General features: G+C 41.7%; 1 long non-coding RNA gene across 3 annotated transcripts; it reads left to right on the top strand.

The window, feature by feature from the left end:
- The first annotated feature begins 1564 nt into the window (after positions 1-1564).
- LOC123521727 lies at positions 1565-5093 on the top strand. 3 transcript variants are annotated; one of them, XR_006680090.1, is made up of 3 exons: positions 1565-1954; positions 3083-3234; positions 3625-5093. It is a non-coding gene; the product is annotated as an uncharacterized LOC123521727 (long non-coding RNA). The 3 variants fall into 3 exon arrangements; XR_006680089.1 differs by lacking the exon at positions 3083-3234; XR_006680091.1 differs by lacking the exon at positions 1565-1954 and having other exon boundaries at positions 3025-3234.
- The last annotated feature ends 596 nt before the right edge of the window (positions 5094-5689 follow it).

Below are 5689 nucleotides of genomic sequence, written 5' to 3'. Positions count from 1 at the left end.
CCATTAACACCTACCATCGGGTCCCTGTGCACACAAAAACTGACAAGCTGTGTCCACAAAGATTCCAGTCTAGGGAACCCTATGGTCCAGTTCTAGTCTGTAGTAAAGAGTTACCTAGAGTCAAAATGGTCACTACATACACAAAAACAGTGTGTCATGTAATACTAAAGTTAATGTTTTCTCCAGTTTTGGAATTAAAGTTAACTATGACATTGGCAACTAACTAATAAGAGGGTGAACTAATTTTGGCAGTGACTTAATTCACACTTTACGCAAAATGGACTATAAGCCAATTCACAACTTAGGTCTAGAGAGACTGACCTGGGTGTGGCTGGAGGAGTTGGTTCCAGGAGCAAGGAAACTTCTCAGACATTCTCAAGTATGATGCAGTCTGTACCTGCATGTCTCTTTTCAGGTGCTCAGTAATCTGAATTCTAGTCTTAGTCTACTATTTTGCATGATGAAGAATTTGCTCTTTATGATACTGCTTATGTATCATAAGTCATCTTCATTTTGTCTTTAAAACTTGGCAGATTTTACTGAGGCATCTGGCTTCAGGTATTACTTTCATTATATTTTGAAATTAATTAATGCTATTTATGTTTGCTTTATTCACTACAGCACCTGACCTACTCCCTAGTAGAATGTGATCCTCTGTTTAGTCTTCCCGCTCTTTGTTTGCAGATTTCAAGGTGCTCTGCAGAGCATTTTGTCCCATGGTCTCCTCTTCTATGAAGAAGGACTCTGGTTCATACAGCACTCCACTTCCAGAACCATGTGTTCTGCATGGAAAAGCTATAGCAATTTGCTAAAGAATGTTGATTGGTTGTGTGATTGAAAAAATACTCAGTTCAGTTTTCAATATAAAATGAAATATGAAAACCTTGAATAAGGCTAATGAGTTAAATTTGAGGTGTCACAATGCTACACAGCCTAAATATTAATGGCACAGAGGTGATGATGAAATGAAATTGGTGAATTCAGATAAATGAGAATTTGATATTATTTACTATTTCTGCGAGGTAGAAACATTTGTCACCCTGCTTCTCAGAGCTAAGTGTTCTGAGGATTTAGGCTATTATGGCAAGAGATAGACAATATTAATGTTTGCTATGTCTTTTTTTCTCTCCTCAGAGGAGCAGATTCTTTCCTTTCTAAATCATAATCCCCACCACTTCAGTGCCATGGGTAGGATGTGGCGTGTGTAGTTGATAAGGGAAACATTTTACCTCCAGCTATGAAAAGTTAAAAATATATATACCTTCTTTCAAGTTTAGAATGGATTTCCTCTCCAGTGTCTGAAACACGAGGACGTGTTTTGAATGTTCACTTGATAACCTGGCTGAGTTTTACAGTGAAGGCTCACAGAACATGGGGCTCCACTAATGACTGGCCCCAGTGGTTTCTCACAGTCACAGCAATCAGTACTCATCTTCTAGAAATTTATCACATTTTAATTTATGTGTACATATATTTTCAAATACATGGTTTCAGTGGTTTCTGATCCTGTTAAGCAGATCGCCGCTGTGCCTCTCTACATGTACCTCTCTCTAGATTTGGGGTGGCATTTTGATATGTCAATCCATATCAGTTCTCTGATGCGTGCATGCAGAGACTCCCGGCATCAGTGCATCCATGTCTCACATTGCAGAATAAGTAGCTAATACCTGACACCGAGGAGGATGAGACAGGCCAAGCAAAACTGATCAGGGGTGCAAAGTGGAAATGGAGTTGCAGGGCTCCAAAGAGGACCCAAAGTGGGTACATAGGCACAGAGTGGTGGTAATCTCCATGTGAATAGATGTTATAGGGGGATGAGTGCAAGGGGTGCCTCACGGCCCAACATCAAGAAAATCATGTCTACCTTTTCTCAACCCTTCTGCTTTGTACCCAGGTTCTTCTAGCTGAAACTGGAAAACCAGTGCCGTGGCCTTTAAATGAAGAACATCCAAAGGTTAGTGGGTTCTCATGAGCCCTAAGCTCTTGCGTTGTTTTAGGATGATTCAGACAAGGAAGTGTTTTTCTGAAAATGTATACTAAATTCTTCAAATTATTTCAAGTTTGCAGTGATATCTCTTGATCTTATGGGCTCTCTTTTTTATTGTAGTGCCGATTTTTTTAATTAAAATTTACAACTTCTGTTAATCTTGTTAATCTATCCCTAATATATCTTACAAACTAATTGAAAACATTGAATTAGTTTGTGGAATAATATCAGACTTATGTGATAAAGATAATATTTCCTTATAGTTTAAAGATTGTATTGCTTGGCTTTGTGTGGTTTTGGAAGAGTTCACATACTTTTATATTATTCAATTGGTTGCTTTTCAATTTTTCTTCCACTATGTTTTGAGGGCTGGTGTTTATGTAAGGAGAAGAAATGAGCAAAATATAATCCTGTTAAAATGATCTTTTTGTTCCAATTCTTTTAAATGTACAAGAGAATATAAGTTCATGTAAGATGTAGCTGGCTACTTATGAAAACACTCACATTGTACAAAGAGTAACAATGAGAATGAGATGGTAAAATGAGTTAGTTGTCCGCTCCCCCAATAGTGAATCAGTGAGAAATCACTACACCTCATCTCAGACAAGAGGAATGGCCTCTATGGCAGTTACATAATTTCGTGTTAACTTGATAAATAAGTATAGGGGTAGAGTCTAGCCTGTCAATCAGGTTGCAGCCTGAAGATACTTGCTTCTGACTGTGGTCCTCTCATGAGGATTCTGGGAACTTTCTCTCTTTCTCCTGGGAGGCGGGCCACACTCCCTCTCTGCTTCACCTTCCTGTGGAGGAGACACTCTCAGAGAGCTGTAGGAGCCATGTAGGGACCCAAACCGGCACTGAGATGCTTCCACTGGATCCTCAAGACTTTTGCCCCACCAGCCTGTGATCTTCCTGCATTCAGCATCATTGCATGTGCTGCGCGAGTCTGAAGAGTAATTTATGGACTAGGATCGAACATATGGGCTAATATGAACTTGATCTGGACTTGGTCGGGATGTTTTCTCAATATACAATTGTCCTTTGATATAAATCTCTTTTTTACACACATGTGAGTGTCTGGATTTGTTTCTCTAGTTAACCCCGCAGACAATAAGGAGGGACCATCTGTGAGGACCCCAGGCTGCTTGGGCTGCAGCCTCCCACCAGGTTTCAAACATGCTCCCCCAAGTGTGGACTGAGAGATGCACTGAGTGGAAAGTCACAGTTCAATACAGTCTGTGGTCAAGGTGTGTGCGTGCGTGCGTGCGTGCGTGCGTGTGTGATGTTACTAGGATCAGGTTCTGTCCCTCCCAGAAGTCCCAAAACCAGCTCCTCCCCCTACCTTGTGTGTCCAGGGTTCTAAGGTTAGAGGAATCTGACATGGAGGGAAGGGCAGAAATATGCAAAGTGGAAGGCATCCATTTTAGACCCACAGGCTACCTCCACAGGGGAAGCTTTCTCACCACCCATCTGGGGACGACAGTGTGATTCCATTCCATCCTCATTCCAAGATGGGCTCTGCCACCCTAGCTCTCCTCATTGCTCTTCTCCCGGGTCAGGATTGCCACAGGGTTCGACATGAATGGAGGGGTGTGTGTGAAGAGGGAATCTCTCATCTCTGAATCCTATTTCCACAGGTGTCTGTGCTCAAGTGCAGCTGGTGCAGTCAGGATCAGAGCTGAAGAGACCTGGGGAGTCTTTGGGGAACTCCTGTAAGTTATCTGGGTACAGCTTTACTAGGAATTGGATCCACTGGATTAAGCAAATCCCTGGAAAGGGTTTGGAATGGATAGGAATGATTTATCCCGGTGAATCTGATCCCAGGTACAACCCATCCTTCCCAGGAAAAGTCACCATCTCCACAGACAACTCCATCAGCACCATGTACCTGCAGTGGAGCAGCCTGAGGGACTCAGACACAGCCATGTATTACTGTGCAAGAGACACAGTGAGCGAAACCCCTTCCTGAGAGGGGCAGAAACCCTCAGCCTGATGCAGCTGCAGAGCAGGAGTCTCAGAGGCACCTCTCAGTTCAGCACCAGAGGACATAGTGTCTGCTGTCTCCTAGAGAGTGAGAACAAGAACACAGGCCACTGACATGACAGGGAGACATCTCCCCACGTGGGGACACTGATGCCTCTGACTGGGTTGGGTTCTCTGGAGTGGCCCTCTGTGTAACTACTGATTAACCGCAGGGATATAGAGCAGATGACGTAAGGTTTCTTCATGAAATTCTCAGAGTTCAGCCCTTGCTTCCCTTCAAGAATGAGCAGGTGCGTTGTCATAATAGAAAAAAAAAATTCCCCAGCTCAAATTTCGTAGCCGTTTCCTCACCAAGGCCATTCCCAATATTACTAGAACGTCTTCCTTATAAGTAGCCATGATCTTTGCTTGCTTTCTGACTTGATTCAGTTGCCTGCATTGAACTTGATTCAGGAAACAGCTTTGTAGAAACTTCCTGGTGGAGTGGTGGCGCTGTGGCATTCGCCAACTGCTCGTGGATCCCAGACCTTATACCAGTCAGGTACACATGAGGAAGAACATGGCATCAGGCCTGGAGAAAGGCTTCTTAACAACCAGTGATGTGAAGATAATACACTCTTGCTGCTGAAAGTGAGGACTTGAAACCCTTGCTGCTGATGATCAGGGATTGCAGAGGTCATTATGTATTATGATTCAATGTAAAGAAGACCAAACAATGCAGGCCGGAGTCCAATTCTGTTGTTGTTTATGAGTACTTTTCATTTTGAACTGACTTTAAAAAGTAAGCATACTTCATGAAGACTCCAGACACCCACCTTCCTCCCAGCTCCGCTCACAACAGGCTACCAGGAAGAGCATTCACTCTCTCTCCCAATAGCTCAAGTCAAAGCAAAACAAAAAGTGTTACATGACTCAGTCTTTATATAGTGGCCTTGATATTGCCTTGTCTGTTTGAGCCAAATGTAGTAAAGTTCAAAGGATTGGAATTTTCTTTTAATTTTCAGAATCCTCATGTATTTAAACTCTGAAAATTGTCTTTCATTGTGGGACTTTGTGATTCCTTACAGTTATTATTGTCCATTCCTAGATTGTTTTCTTCCTTCAATAAACTCTTGAATTTTAACCAAAGCTCTTGTTTGTTTTTGGAAGGAGGAACAGAAAAGTAAATAATATGTACATTTCTTGACCATTGATATCTACCAATCACTATCAAGTTCCTAAAAAGAAAGAAAACAAACAATAAATAACAATAAATTTACCATTTATTTGAGCAAAATGTAGTAAACATCAAGGGATTGAAAAAGTTATCTTCAATAACTAATTTTTGTGACAAGATTATATTTGTTGTGAATATGATAGCTAAGGAGATTCTAACTACAGTGTAAGAACAATTATGAACATTGGACATTCTGTTTGAGGCCAGGCCCCAACCTGCTTAACTTTGTGTAGCAATATAAATTCCACAGCTTGTCCCAGGAACCTCCCCTTAGGATCTGAGATGGTGCCACAGGATGTTGGAATACCCCATTTATTGCCTATAATTATTCTGCATTTTCCTTCCTGATACCTTGTCTCTCTTGAGCCCTTTCCTCTCAGGAAAATATCCCATTACATCAAATGAGTATCCATTTGACCAAAAGTGGCCAGGCAAACATGTCAGAATAGACATTCCCAACCTTCAGGTCACAGATCACTTGGAACAGAAGGACTTTTTCAAGG

This window comes from Echinops telfairi, unplaced genomic scaffold (genome assembly GCF_000313985.2).
Source record: "Echinops telfairi isolate 266 unplaced genomic scaffold, ASM31398v2 ScPeMD7_52;HRSCAF=179, whole genome shotgun sequence".
In the NCBI taxonomy this organism is placed as follows: Eukaryota; Metazoa; Chordata; class Mammalia; order Afrosoricida; family Tenrecidae; genus Echinops; species Echinops telfairi.
The sequence above is the reverse complement of the archived record's forward strand: the minus strand, read 5'-3'. Positions and strand labels throughout refer to the sequence as shown.